This window comes from Anastrepha obliqua, chromosome 2, assembly GCF_027943255.1.
Source record: "Anastrepha obliqua isolate idAnaObli1 chromosome 2, idAnaObli1_1.0, whole genome shotgun sequence".
Taxonomy (NCBI): Eukaryota; Metazoa; Arthropoda; class Insecta; order Diptera; family Tephritidae; genus Anastrepha; species Anastrepha obliqua.
In genome coordinates this window covers 20,136,789-20,152,755 of record NC_072893.1, presented here as the reverse complement: position 1 = coordinate 20,152,755, position 15,967 = coordinate 20,136,789, and the positions used below count along the sequence as shown (strand labels likewise).

Genomic DNA, 15,967 nt, shown 5'->3' with positions numbered 1-15,967 from the left:
GGCAAGCGTGAAGCGATGCATGATGAAATGGCAAACTTTGCTGAATATTTTGACAGCTGGGTGTTACTGGTAACTTGAACAGCTGTTCAAACTTAATAATTGGAAAAATATCATAGCTATATCTGGTTACCCTACGCAATAGAAAGTTTTGAAATGATAATTTCTCAGATGGCAGCATTCAAACCATAAATTTTTTCGCGCTTTTCCATTTTTATTTGAAGCAAAGCCAACTTTAAATGCAAAAAGCAGCCCCGAGTTGTACAATAACGCAAAATTCTACAGCTGGTATGCAAATAAATTTCATATGTTGAATTTTCTTAAGTTTCACGTGCCGTAGGTCTCTCATTTTTTTAATCCAAGGTCATCTCAATCCTTTTCCAAGTGATCCTTACCTTTATCTGTTTTTATGTGCACATAAAACTACTTTGAAGCACTTGCAGCGTTGACGCAGATTAAAATAATCCCTCGATGGACAATTTGATGTAATTGAGAACCTGTGTGCTTTTACTGTTATCCAGGACATCACTACTGCCAAACAATAAAGTTGTAAATGAACGCAAAACAAATAAGAAGTATTAAGCACAAAAATAAACAATTTATTATATGTGCACGAGTATGTGTAAGAGTATAACGGAAGCACGGAAGAAGGAAGTAAGTAGAAAAAAGACCATAACAGTAAGTGCTGCTCCTGCTGTTGGACACCGCTGGAATTAAACCAAATGGAATTGCGGGAAAGGAATCAGACCAAGACAGTTAAAGGCATGCGGCAGCCGCCCAAGGAGCTTCAACAATCGGGCACTAACAAGCGTACAATGTGCATATTTAAGTATGAAAGAAACACAACAATATAAGTATGTAGACAGGTGTAGTTGTGTGTAAGTGTGTGTGTATGTGAAGAGTGTCAATAGTTCGGAGAGTAGACGCTGTGCTTTGCTTCCTATTGCCGCTGTAATTCAATTTTTCAACGCAGCCATAACTACAAAAAAAAAAAAAATACATATATATATATAAATATATAAATAGAAATGCACACATAAAGGATGGTCCATTGACGGTTGACTTTAAAAAAAAAAAATTAAAAATTAAAAGAAGCCATTTTTTTCAGTTTGTTTATTTATTCGAAAGGATAAACATTTCCACTATTTATGGCACATGATCTCATTAATTGCGAAGCATCCCAGGATAGCAGGTTGTGCGTTGGGTTTGGCACCCGCCACTTAAAAATCTCCCCCAATGAAAAGATGTACAAAGCCTCTGATGAGAACTTCCTATACTAATAACGACCCCTGCAAACTAACTAAGGACTACGATTTGAGGGCACGCACCTGACATGTCTGGTCCCTTAATGGGGAAAGTGCCTTTGCCCGGCTGCTTGATGTCCTCGTGAAAGTAAAGACTGACATCACTTCCATTCAAGAGATGCGATGGGGGGGCAAGGCAAGAAAAGCATTGGACCTTGCGACGTCTACTACAGCTGCCATGTAAAGGAGCGCGAATTCGGTGTCGCATTTGTTGTGGGAGAGAGATTTCGTCGCCAAGTACTGTCGTTCACTCTGGTGAACGAGCGCCTCGCAATAATCCGCATCAAATCCCGATTTCTTAACATCTCGTTCATTTGCGCCCACGCCTCGACGGAAGAGAAGGACGATGGGAGCAAAGATTCCTTCTATGTGCGCCGGGAACGTTCCTATGAGCGCTGCAGCCGCCACGACATGAAAATCATGCTTGGTGACTTCAACGCCAGCGTGGGCAAGGAGGGAATTTTTGGTCCCACAGTCAGAAAATTCAGCCTACACAACGAAATATCCGGTAACGGACAGAGGCTGATCGATTTCGCCAGGGCCCGAAAAATGGTAGTCTGCAGCACCAGATTCCAGCATAAAAAGATCCACCAAGCTACCTGGCTATTCCCTGATCGGAAAACGCGAAACCAGATCGATCATGTTGTGATAGATGGAAGACACGCTTCATTACCTTGTTGCAGCAAAACTGCGCACACGCCTCTGTGCAGCAAAAAACGTACGTCAAACTACGCAAAGAATGTTCAACATCAAAAATCTGCAATCACAACAGACAGCCAGAAAATTCGCCACTCGACTCTCACTTACAATGGAACAGCATTTCTCGTTCTCTACGTACCGCCGCCGAAGAAGAAATCGGATTTTGACGAGTCCGAAAAAACAATTGGTACGACGAGAAACGTCATGCTACTGCAGAAAGAAAGGACCATCTGTAGGACCACACTGCCTTCGGCTGCAGCACGAGCTATATGGGATCGCTACCGAGAGTTGAAAAAAATAGAGAGACGTATTATTAGAAAGAAGAAACGAGAAGCCGAATTAGGTGAGAGCGAGAAGCTTGAGATACTGGCCAAGAGGAAAAACGCCCGAATATACAACCAGAAAGTTAGCGCGGCTCACAGAAGCTTTCAAGACCGGAACGTGTTTATGTAAGAACAAAGATGGTGATCTGGTGACTGGCATCCAGAGCATACTTAAATTATAGAGGGACCACTTCTCGAACCTGTTAAATAGTTGCGCATGTCACAGAGAATGTGAAGATCCCAATACCCTAATCGTCGACGAAGTACATCTGACGTACCCAACCATGACGAAGTGAGAATAGCGATAATGCGTCTAAAGAACAACAAAGCCGCGGGGGCCGACGGACTGTCGCCTGAGCTAATCTAACATGGTGGCGAGGAGCTGGTAAGGTGCATGCATCAGTTCCTATACAAAATATGGTTGGATGAAAGCATACATGCGGATTGGAAATAGAGTGTGTTCTGCCCAATCCATAAGAAGGGCGATTCTGCAATCTGTGCCAATTACCGCGGGATTAGTCTTCTAAATATCGCCTATAAGGTTCTAGCGATCGTATTGTGTGAAAGGCTGAAGCCCACCGTCAACCAACTGATTGGACCTTATCAGTGTGGCTTTAGAACTGGAAAGTCTACCATCGACTAAATATACACAATACGCCAAATCTTGGAAAAGACCCATGAAAGGAGAATCGACACATACCATCTTTTCGTCGACTTCAAAGCTGCATTCGACAGTACGGAAAGGAGTTTCCTGTATGCCGCGATGTCTGAATTTGGTATCCCCGCAAAACTAATACGACTATGCAAGATGACGTTGCTCAACACCAGCAGCGCCGTCAGAATTGGGAAGGACCTCTCCGAGCCGTTTGATACCAAACGAAGTTTCAGACAGGGTGACTCGCTGTCGTGTGACTTCTTTAACCTGATGTTGGAAAGGATCGTATGAGCCGCAGAACTTAATCGCTCAGGCACAATTTTTTATAAGAGCGTACAATTGTTGGCGTATGCCGATGATATCGATATCATCGGCCTTAACAACCGCGCTGTTAGTTCTGCCTTCTCCGAACTGGATAAAGAGGCAAAGCCAGGTGAGCCAGGACAAAACGAAGTACCTCCTGTCATCAAACCAACAGTCGGCGCACTCGCGTATCGGCACCCACGTCACTGTTGACAGTTATGATGTCGAGGTTGTTAAGGACTTCGTATACTTAGGAACCAGCATTAACACCGACAACAATGTCAGCCTTGAAATCCAACGTAGAATCTCTCTTGCCAACAAGTGCTACTTTGGACTAAGTAGGCAACTGAGCAGTAAAGTCCTCTCTCGACGAACAAAACTAACACTCTACAAGACTCTCATCATGCCCGTCCTGACGTATGGCGCAGAAGCTTGGACGATGACAACATCCGATGAAGCGTCGCTTGGAGTGTTCGAGAGAAAGATTCTGCGTAAGATTTTTGGACCTTTGCATGTTGGCAATGGCGAATATCGCAGGCGTTGGAAGGATGAGCTGTATGAGCTGTACGACGACGTAGACATAGCGCAGCGAATAGAGATCCAACGGCTACGTTGGCTGGGTCATGTCGTCCGAATGGATACAAACGCTCCGGCTCTGAAAGTATTCGATGCGGTACCAGCTGACGGTTGCAAATGAAGAGGAAGGCCTCCTCTGCACTTGAAAGATCGAGGCCTTGAAGAAGGAAGTGATGCCCATTACTATTAAACTTCAATAATTCTTATGTTGGCCACCGTAGTCGAATGAGTAGGTGCATTACTACTATTTGGAAATACCAGGGTTCAAAATCTCGGGTACGAAACGGCCAATGATAGAAGAAGTTGGCGTTCAGAGTTGGCTCAAAAATGTAGGTCCCTTGATTTGTGGAACAACATCAAAATACATATAAAATTGGAAAAAATAGCTCGACACCCATGCATTAATTAAATTCGTTATAGATATGAAATTATAATCCTTTTTTTAATGAAGTTAGTTTTATTTAATCATGCAAATATTATATTAAAATTTCATTCAAATGGGCATAATTTGCTTTTTCACAAGCCATCAAACAATTCGGCCATTCAGCTATTGCAGCATGCACAGTTTCCATGGATATTGACGTCGCTGCCATTTTCTCCAATTCTCACCACAAACAGTGGTCCAATGGACTCGGATCTGGACTTCCAGACGGCCACCCATTCTGTGGCTATGAACCCAGGAATATTGTTTTTTAGCCACTGCTGTTTGATTTTTGCCCTATGGGCTGGAGCGGAATCTTGCTGACATTCCCAGGCTCTCCGTTGAAGAGAGTGCTGCTCAATTTCTTCACCACGCCTTTTAAGACATTCTTCTGATACACTTTTGCCTCGGTCTTAACCTCTTTTTCGCAGAAATGAAAAGATGGAACGCCGTCAAAAGACACTCCCCACCAAACCATTACGGAGGATGGCTGGTGGCCACGCTAAACCCTTAGTACGACATTTTTTGCATCTTTAGAAGTTTTAGCAAATGTATGCAGTTTTGCTTATTAAAAACTTCTTCAACAGTGAAAATTTTGTCATTTGGGAAAGGAATATTTTCATGGCCGTTGATCGCGCGCTACCCACGAAGCTAATTGCAGATCTGTCGAATCAAATTTTTTTTCAAGCCCATTGTCAAAAGATGATCAGTTCAACGACGGAAGGCTTTCATGTTGAGATCATATCATGGAAAGAGATCATCTCTAATTAGTCTTGACATGAATCTGGTCGATACATTCATTTCCCTGATTTTGTGCTTTCTAAGTGGATTTCTGCAAAATCTTTCTCGAACGGTTTTATGACTGCACTGGTTCGAACCACGCAAGGACAGCTACGTCTTTTTCTGTCTGTCACTTCAGAAGTTTGGGAAAACGATTGATCGTGCAGTAAACAAACATTCTCGACATATTAAGTTTGTCCAACAATTCGTAAATCTCCCTCGTTCTTTTACCCTACTTTTGCAATGCAATCATCGCAATGCGATTTTCTTTAGCTTCCAGCTTAACAAGCAAAATTTGTCAGGAAACTGAGTATAATTTATGAGTAGACAATGCATAGGAACAAAAGCAAAAATAACGGAACTTTTTCTGCGAATTTGTTCTCGTCGTCACAGCGTTTATGGCAAGACTAGGTATACAAACAGGGTTGCCCATATTCGATGGACCCATGTGTTTTTCGATGACTCTTTGGGCCCATTCCAATCGACGAGGCTTGTCCGCAGGCAACAATCTTTGCGTCAATTGAATCTTATACGGGAATAAATGCAAATCAATGCGGATAATTCGTTGTGAAGTGGTCCGAGCAATGCCCAACTGCTGAGAACGGCGATTTTGGGATGTCCTTGGCGACGTCTTGGTCAGTTTGGATTTGGCCTCTATGGATTAGAAAGAGCATCACCAGTCGAAAAACTTTCGTACAAACGTTTAATGGCGTTCTTAGAAGGCGCACTTTTCACATTATTTAATTTTTTATACGCACGTTGAGTTTTCACAATTGACTTCTTTTGTTGAATGTAAATTTTAACCATTTGGGAGCGCTCGCGTGGCATGTACTGTTCCATAGTAAAAATCTGCTGGGACTGACGCTTCCAACGCGGTATGTCATTAAGCGATCTGACGTCTCTGTAAAAAGATACAGGGTTGCCAGATGGGTCCGTTGAATATTGGCAAAATTGTATATAATTTCGATGTTTCATGTCCAAGGCGACCGCCTTTAATAATTGAGCAAATAAATACATTTCCTTTGAACTATTATTGTAGACTGAAATAAACTGCATGTTTTCCCGTTTTCTCGTTTTTTCTCTAAATAAAAATTGTTATTTTTCTGCACCTTAGTATATTTGACTTATCATAGGGGTTATCTTTAAAAACCCGGCATAACGCACCTCAAAGCAATGAAAATCGTAATTTAAAAATGTCTCCACCAAAAAAAAAAATTGTTTTCCACAGGGTCTGCTTAGTATTCATTGTCTATGTATTATATATTAGCGTGTGTATGTATGTATGTATGCATGCATGCATGCATGTGTGTATGCCAATGTGTGTTAGTAGCAAAGGCCAGCAGATCGAGTGAATGAATTCAATTTCATGGCAACGGCGAACAAAAGGCTATATTCGTTATACGTGCACGCTCAGCTGGTTGTTGTTGTTTGCAAAACAAAAAGAACTTTTAAGATGCTGGCATTAGCAGCAGCTGCAACACGGTAATAGTATCAGCAAAGCAGCAAAGTAGCAAAGTAGGAAAGTTCCAACCTCACATAAACACGATTGAGCGAAGTGAATGATTTCCAAGGTTACGCAGAAAATAGAATAACGGAGTGAAAGCGGTTAGAGAATGTGATTATTAGTTTCAATGACAGCACTTGAATAGTAATTTCAAGTTTTCCTGTTGATTAATAACACGGCGATCGTTTTTTTTTTCTTTCAAAATTTTCCAAAGAGAAGGTCATACCCAAGGCCCATAATTCAATTAATAAAGGTTTGCTCACTAGTCACATTCGATTTTTGACACTCCCTTACAAAGGTTGTATTTAAGAAGGTAAATAAAGTGGAGCAAATTAAATCCTTTTTCGTAAAAATGGTAGAAAAAAAGAGGTTGTCTGTAAAGTCGGTTTACTGACGATAGTTTAACGTGATAACGTCATAAGAAAATACTGATTGAATGGTTGCATTTTTCAAAAGAAAATTTTAATTTTATTTGTTTGATAGATATTTTGTATGGATATAGAGAATGAGTTAACATTAACATAACATAACATAACATAACATAACATAACATAACATAACATAACATAACATAACATAACAGAACATAACGTAACATAACATAACATAACATAACATAACATAACATAACATAACATAACATAACATAACATAACATAACATAACATAACATAACATAACATAACATAACATAACATAACATAACATAACATAACATAACATAACATAACATAACATAACATAACATAACATAACATAACATAACATAACATAACATAACATAACATAACATAACATAACATAACATAACATAACATAACATAACATAACATAACATAACATAACATAACATAACATAACATAACATTTTTTGGTGCGTGCAGCCGACTACATAGAATTATAAGACGTTATCACGTCAAAAAATAATAATAACATTAAAACAGCAGGTATTATTAACAAACTTGGTTTTATTTTAAATTCTTCAAGTAAATCAAATTAATAATAATCAATAAGAAAGCATATGCAAATACAAATACGTGAATTTATATATGTACATATGCGCATATACATACACATATACGCTCACTTAAGTAGGAGAGAGCAAGATGTCGAACGTTGCCGTTCGTTTGCTTTGTTTGCTTTGTCGTTCGTTCCGCGCTTTCGCTTGCAGTTCTTTCAAGGTAACGGCAATGAGCAAGGTAACGACACATGAGCAAGGTAACGGCAATGAGCAAGGTAACACTAATGAGCAAGGTAACGGCAATGAGCAATGTAACACTAATGAGCAAGGTAACGACACATTTTTTCGTGCGTGCAGCCTGTTAAATCGAAGTATAAGACGTTATCACGTCAAAAGTATTTTCTTACTTAAATGGAAACTAACTGCGAAAGGTTTAAAAAATAAATTTTAATTAATTTTTGAATGTAAATAATGGTACAAATAGAAGTTACTAGCGAAAATGGCCAAGAAATTATTTCGCTTAATCCAAGATTTTATTTTGTGAATCAATTATTAAATTTAAAACCGATCACGAAGTTGTGAAGCTTCGCCAATATGAAACTATTTTGTAAAAAATAATAAATAATTGTCACGTTCACTTCTGTTAGTTGTTTGGCCAAGATCCTCCTCCTATTTGTAGCGCATTCTTGATGTTGTTCCACAAATGGAAGGACCTATAGTTTTAAGCCGATTCTGGTAGATGGTTTTTATGAGGAGCTTTTTCATGCTGTTACCGTGCTTTGCTAAGCCTCAACTGGACACTTCATCCATCCATGGGAAGGTGAGCTCATTGGAAACGAGTTCCGTCAATCCCAACTCTTTATAAGGAGGTCTGAAATGTTATCGATCGCGTTGGGACTATCCAATTATTCTCCCTGCCGTAACTCTTTGGGAAATGCTAGCTCTTTGCAAAACATGAATTCCTTCTAAATCAACACATCACAAGAAATAAAGCTTTGTAAATTCTCCACTCATTGATCTTGGATTACGTCAAATACTCTATCATGTCCTGACTTAAGCGGTATGTATTCCATGTCATACTACCATAGTCCTTGACATACCGATAAAAACTCTTTAGCGGGTTGTTGCTCGTAAGTGGTCCATTTTGAAAATGAAATGTTTTTTCTACAAATTTTACTTTTACTCAAATTTTCTAGAGTTAGCAACCCAGTGTCTTGCTAAGGGAGCTGATTTGTCAAGAGGGAATGAGAAAGCTGCTTACTGAGCAAACCTTTTATTATCGAATCATGCCCTAGACCTATCTATAGAAAACGAGTGGAACAACTGATTAATTCGCCTTAGGCACTTTTGTCGAAAATTTGTGCTTTGTTTACATATAGTATTCCATTGTTTAGATTGTTGTTAAATTCATAACATTTGAGGCAATTAAATTAAATTTGAACAAATTAAAAGCAAAAAAAAAAAATATTTGGATATTATAAATTGATATTTTTTAAATTTTATTTTTTCTATTAACGCCTTTTAAAGTATAAACAGAATAAAGTAGAAATCACAACTAGTACAATAAAATAAAGCTACTAACGAGCAATTTTTATTGAACATATATATTAAAGTAAGGAAAAACTAAGATGCCTCAATATTCAGAAACTCATTATGAATGTATAAATATTTTGGGTACAGCTGCTACTGTGTGCCCACCTGGTCTAACACTGTTTTACGCTTGAGCCGCCGATGATGAGTATTTAGCTGGAGCAAAGCCAATGCTTCAGCGTTGACATGTGTACTTAGACGTTGTCTGTGAGCCGTGGCACAGTTTTTCGCCACGTCAGTGACAAGCAGCATACCAAGATCACGATGGAGGTCGAGTTTTTTCTCACAATATGGAGCGTTGACGATGTTACACAACACTTTATTTTGGAATCGTTGCATAATAGTCGCGATAGATTCGATTTGAGCATCCCCATAGCTGAATGCTATACGTCCAGACCAGATTTGATTAAGGATTTGATTATTCTGCCAATTACATAAAGAAGGTGTTTGTTTGTTATTCCAGCTCTTCACACTTTTTCTTGACATGCGCCTTCCAACGCAGTTTATCATCAAGGGTTATTCCAAGATATTTTGCCTTGTTGATGTACTGTTTTTTTAGGCCGAATACAATGTGCACTGATTTTGAATTATTTAATTTGATACTCCATTTTTTGGCTCATGTTGCAATAGAATTCACCGCTGATTGCAATTTCGTCGTTGTAGTCTCGATTAATTCTTTAACTGCTAGGAGAGCCGTGTCATATGCAAAGGTTGCGGTAACGTGTTGCTCGTGGACCGGTAAGTCTTACGTATATAAGAGGTTAGGAGAGGGCCTAGGCTGCTTCCTAGAGGTACCCCTGCGCTTACTTTATGTAATGAAGAATAGGCGTTGTCAAGTTTGACACGAAAGTATCGACCATCAAGGTAGGAAGAAAGGATTTCGCAATAATTTCTGGGCAAAATCAATTTTAGTTTGTGGAGTCAGCCCGTATGCCAAATTTTGACAAACGCCTGCGGGACGTCAAGGAACACTGCTGCGCAAACTTTATTTTCCTCTGTCGCACACTCTATGGTTCTAACAACCCTGTGAGATTGGTCGATTGTGTAGTGATTTTTGCGAAAGCCAAGTTGGTGTGTTGGAATAACTATCTTGTCTTCTAAGGGTGATTTTTTAAGAGCTATAGGAAAGTTTTTCAAAAAACACACCTAAAATTTAGAAAAATTCATGAAATTTTTATTTGAATCGATAGTACAGTCCATATAATTTAATGTTTAAAGACTATTTCATGCAAATGTTGACCGCGACTGCGCTTCAAATGGTGCATTTGCTTAGTCCAATTTTGGCATACTCTTTCCAATGTTTCGGCCGGTATCTCACATATAAATGCTTTAAGACATGAGCTTTAACATAGCCCCACAAAAAATAATCTAAAGGCGTTATATCGCACGATCTGGGTGGTCAATTGACAGGTCCCGAACGTGAAACAAAATGTTCACCGAACTCGCCTCTCAACAAGTCCATTGTTACGCGTGCTGTGTGGCATGTGGCACCGTCTTGCTCAAACCACATGTCATACAAGTCAAGCTCTTGCATTTTGGGCAAAAAAAAGTTGGATATCATTTCACGGTAGCGCTCACCATTCACAGTTACGTCACGATTCGCAGCATCTTTGAAGAAGTACGGCCCAATGATACCTCCAGCCCATAAACCGCACCAAACTGTGACATTTTCTGGATACATTGGTAGCTCTTGCAATTCTTCTGGCTGATCTTCACTCCAAAATCGACAATTCTGCTTATTTACGTCCCATTTATCCAAAAATGAGCTTCATCGCTGAACACAATTTTTCGATAAAAAAGTAGATCTTAAACTTTCTTAACAGAACACGCATTTTTATGGTAAAATTCAATGATTTGCAAGCGTTGTTCGTTTATAAGACGATTCATGGTTAAATTATAGACCAAGCCGAAGATTTTTGACAGTGAAACAAAACACGAAACGTGCGTCAGCTGTTTAAACCAACTGTTTAAAAAGATAATAGCTAAAAAATCACCCTTTACTTTTTAGATGAGGTAAGTTAGATTAGGTTTTGCAGCCGCATCGCACATAGAGACAGCGATGCCACTTAGACCACGAAATGGGTCCGTTGGAAGCTAGATGAGGTAACAGTCTTCAATCTTCACCTTTAAAATCCAATTTTATATATCTGTAGAATTTGAGCTTTTCGAAAATAGCAATGTCAATCTGGGTTCTGAAAGTCAAACAAATTTTTTCGATGCCAATATTTCGATTTTAAACTGGCATTGCCATGAATTTAGAAACGCATAAGCGCTTATCGCCTCAATTGCGTGAAAATTGCACAATTTCACATTTTTCTAAAAGCAAACATCCGCGAAAGTGTGGTATTAAACAATTATTTAGTAACAAAAACTTCCATGTGGAAAAAATGCATAAACTTGCACTATAAATTAGAATGTAAAGCTCGACTTCGTATTTAATATTATAAATATTATAGGCTTACTCGGATTGCACTAATGCCACTTTACGTTGCTGTTTTCAATACGTCATTAATATAAGCTGGTCCAATAAAAACTTTACTCTTCTAAGCATTTAGCTTAAAAGTTTTATTAACGCGAGGACAAGGCTTTTCTACTTTCGTTCGTTTTGCTCAGCAAATGAAATGCCATATAATTTACGCGCCTTAGCTATTCAACAAACATTCATGCGTGTGTATGTATAAGTACACATTTATTGCAGTATTAAACAGCCTCCTAACTCCTCCTCCACACAACTAACGACAACAAGTACAATAACGCGAACATACACGAACTCTGGCAACAAAAAAAAAAAAAAAAACGGTGGTTATGCCAAAATGGTTACATGGAAACACTCTGTATTTTACACGAGTGCACTCTTAGCATCAATGCTGTAGAACGAAGCGGAGCGACAACAAAAAATCATGCGTATGACTTACTCGTATGTATGTAAACTCCATTTATTTACGCCTTTTTAAATCATCATCATCTAAGTCAGCCGAGAGTGGTTACATTGGGTAAAGGAGATGCGTGTAACTTTAATACCATTTTATATTTTAAAAGTATACTTGTTTAATGGAAATTTTGTGAAAACGACAATTTGCAAGTGCATAGTAAATAAAATATTGCCTGTTTGTAAGCTTCTTTGTTAACTTTACCTCTTTTTACGTCTCATATTCAGCGAATGCGTGTGGCAAAATTTTAATGCAAAATTCGCCACTTTTACTTTTTGAGTGGCAAGTTTTCTTGAAAACTTGTTGCCGAGGTTCAATCAACATAAAACTTAATCATAAAAAAACTTTTCAGAATTTGCTTTTATTTGCTTTTATTTTTGTTACACTGCGCGGAAAAGGGAAAAAGCTGGTTGGTTGAAAAAAGAAAACCTAACAATGTAACAAAAAACGGTATACTTGGCTACTACTCAAAGGCTATGTAAACACACGCAACAGCCAATAGCAACCCAATAAACAAAATTTGCCTGCTTTAGGACAAATCAAATGTGCAACTTTGTAATGAATTTAAAAATTAATACTACGTGATTTTGAAAAGAGTTCTTAGAGGCTTTAGTGCTTGACTAACTACAGCTATCGAAATTTTCGAGAACGTCAAATTAAGTTACAAGATTATATAGGCCGAAAAATGTGATTAAGGGGACCCGGTGGTCTAGAAATTTCAAAAAAATGAATTTTTTGTTTTTTCGATATTACGAAAGTATAGTATCTTAGGAATATACTGTGAAATTTTCATGCAGAAATTCCCAATATTATAGCCATTAACTACGTAGAGAGCGGTCTGACCGCTCATGTACATCAAACTTTAAACTCATTTATCTCAAAACGACTTTTTTCGGCCTGGTGTTGTCAAAAAAAAAAAAATATTCTACCGAATCATCTGAAATTTGAATATGTTCTTCACCACATCAATGGCTATCGCCCGTACTAGAATCATATTATTATTTCAATTATTGCGTATTTTTTTGATTAAAAAATTGAAAAAAGCGATTTTTGCCGTGTCAAGTTCAAAATCGCGCCATTTTGTCGATTTTTTATTCTAGTAGCGAGACATAGCGACAGTCATACAGATGAATAATTTGAAAAAGACATCAACGTCCAGGTCCAATTTTTCGAGAGGGTCAAAAAAATTTTTTTTTCTTTTTGTATGTAAAAGAAGTTAAATAAAAAGCCTAAAAATTTAAATATCGTTTATCTTTTTTTTATTGTAAAAAAACAAATTCTTGAAAATACCCTAAATTTTCGAGCTCTAAATCACCGGGACCCTTTAACGTCAAAAACAAGAATCAGACAACATTTTTCTAACGACTTTTAATGAGCTGAATCGGAATATGGTTTAGAATATCTTCCATTTATCCTAATACAGGGTGGGCCATATAGCGTTTGCTTTTGAACCACCTATTTTTTTGAGAATGGTAATAGAAATGACATGTAAAATGTGTTCATAATTTACTTAAAGGTTTGACATTTACGAAATGGGACGCTATACGCTTGAGCAAAATTGGGAAATATTGAAAATCTATTTCCAAAGTGGTGAGTCGTCTTCTTCTTCTGCGGTTACAGTAAATGGCGACGTTACCGTGACATGCTCAACGAGTTTTTGTTTCCAAAAAGTGAAGAGGATGACATGGACGACATTCGGTTTCAATAGGACGGTCCAACTTGTCACACTGCCAAAGTTACACTCGAACTTTTGGCTACCGTTTTTGAAAACCGAATAATCAGCCGAAATTCCGATATCAATTGGTCGCCTCGGAGCTGTGATTTAAGCCCGTTGGACTATTTTTTGTGAGAAGCCGTTAAGCACAAATGCTATGCGAACCATCCAGAGACGATTGATGTTTTAAAACACGAAATCGAGGTTGCCATTCATCAAATTGAAGCCCAAACAATCGAAAATGTGCTTAAAAATTGGGTTGATCAAATGGCCCACTGTAAAGCCAGTCGTGGCAGTCATTTGAACGATATTATTTTTCATTCATGAATGGCAATGTTCAATCTTCAAAATAAAAAAAAAGTTTGAAAAAATATTGATTAGTTTTTTTTATAGCCGATTCAAAAAGCAAATTTTACCTTGTATGCGTCGGTGCGCATAATTTCTTGATTTGGTTGTTTCCATTGCTTTGGCCTAATCTTCTTCTTCACAAACAAATAATTCCCCTTTCTTTTGTTTGTTTATTGATGGACTCTTACAACACGGCGAATTCGGAAGGCACAATCCTCTCTATCATTCTTGTGAAAAATTGTAGGTATGAGTAGAGAGGGTGTGCCACCTCCCCCCATAAACTGAAGTTTCCAAATCGCTTTTTTCCGTAAGAACAAAAGCTAAGATAATGACGTTTGGTACAGTTACACAAATTGTCAATACATGGCTTATGGTGAAAAGTGGTAGGTATTGGTAGAGGGGGCGTGGAACCTTCCATACAAATTTAAATCTCATACAAAATAAATGGATAAACTTAAAACAATTTGAAAGAAAAAATTACATATTTTATCACATTGTATATGTAAAGGGTTTTCCAATAAGAGGTGTTATTCCAGTAAAATATCAATGGTTTCGTTGCTTGTGTGGCACGTAGCGCCGTGTTGTTGAAGATAAACTTTGTCTAGATAAATACCATTCAATTCCGGCCATAAAAAATCGTTAATCATCTCTCGATAGCGCAATCCATTCACCCTAACTGTTGCTCCAGCTCCATTTTCGAGAAAGTAAGGTCCAATGATTTCGCCGGATAGAGGATAGAGAGGCCTCTCAACAATAACTCTTGGATTTTCTGAGCCCCACCGAGGTGGAAATGAGCCACATCACTCAAGATGATTTTTCGATGAAACTCCGGATCATTTTCATGCATTTCAACGACCCAATCAGCAAAGACACGACGTTGTTTATGATCGGTCGACTTGAGTTCTCGCGTTAACTGGACTTTATAGGCCTTAAGACCCAAATCTTTATGCAAAATACGGTGTAATGACGTTTGTGGAATGTCCAACTCCAAAGAACGACGAGGAGTGGACAAACCTGGGTTTTCTTCAACACTTTCGGCTACAACAGCAATATTTTTGGCTGTACTTGAGCGACGTACACGGGTTTTTTCTTCACATCACTAACTGGTCCCAGCAGCTCGAATTTTTTCACCAATTTCTGTAATGCGGTCCGACAAGGTGCTTCACGATGGCCCAAAAATGTTCGAGTCTTACGAACCGTCTCTGCAAAATTTTCACCATTTTTATAGTGAATTTTAATGATTTCAGTGCGTTGTTTAAGCGAGTATCGTTCCATTTTGATTAATGGCGTAGTTTTTACTTGTCGAATATCAAAAAATGACAGCTTCAAAAGTGACATCTACCGAAATAGCGGGCTATTCAAAATAACACCTGTTATTGGAAAACCCTATACAAGTCTTTATAATTGGCGCGTACTCCCTTTTTGGGTGTTTGGCCCATCTCCTCCTCCTATTTGTGGTGTGCGTCTTGTTGTTATTCCTCAAATGGAGGGACCTACAGTGTCGACTCCGAACGGCAGATATTTGTATGAGGAACTTTTTCATGGCAGAAATGCACTCGGAGGTTTGCCATTGCCTGCCGAGGGGCGACCGCTATTAGAAAAAACTTTTTTTTCATTTTGGTCTTTCACCGAGATTCAAACCTACGTTCTCTCTCTGAATTCCGAATAGTAGTCACGCACCAACCCATTCGGCTACGGCGACCAAATGTAAATTGGATGAAATCTGTACTTTTTCTTATAGGGGTTTTTTTTTTGACAAATCACGTGTGACTATTGTCAAGATTATTTTAGGTTAGGTTGAAGCGGTTGTCCTGTGGGACACACTTAGGCTCATATCCCATTGTGATGTCGAAGGGGAGTTT

General features: G+C 38.4%; 1 protein-coding gene across 1 annotated transcript in view; it reads left to right on the top strand.

The window, feature by feature from the left end:
* LOC129239505 (ras-related protein Rab-27A) overlaps positions 1–15,967 on the top strand; it is a 116,569-nt gene that overhangs the window by 33,599 nt on the left and 67,003 nt on the right. The gene's annotated exons all lie outside the window — the stretch shown is intronic.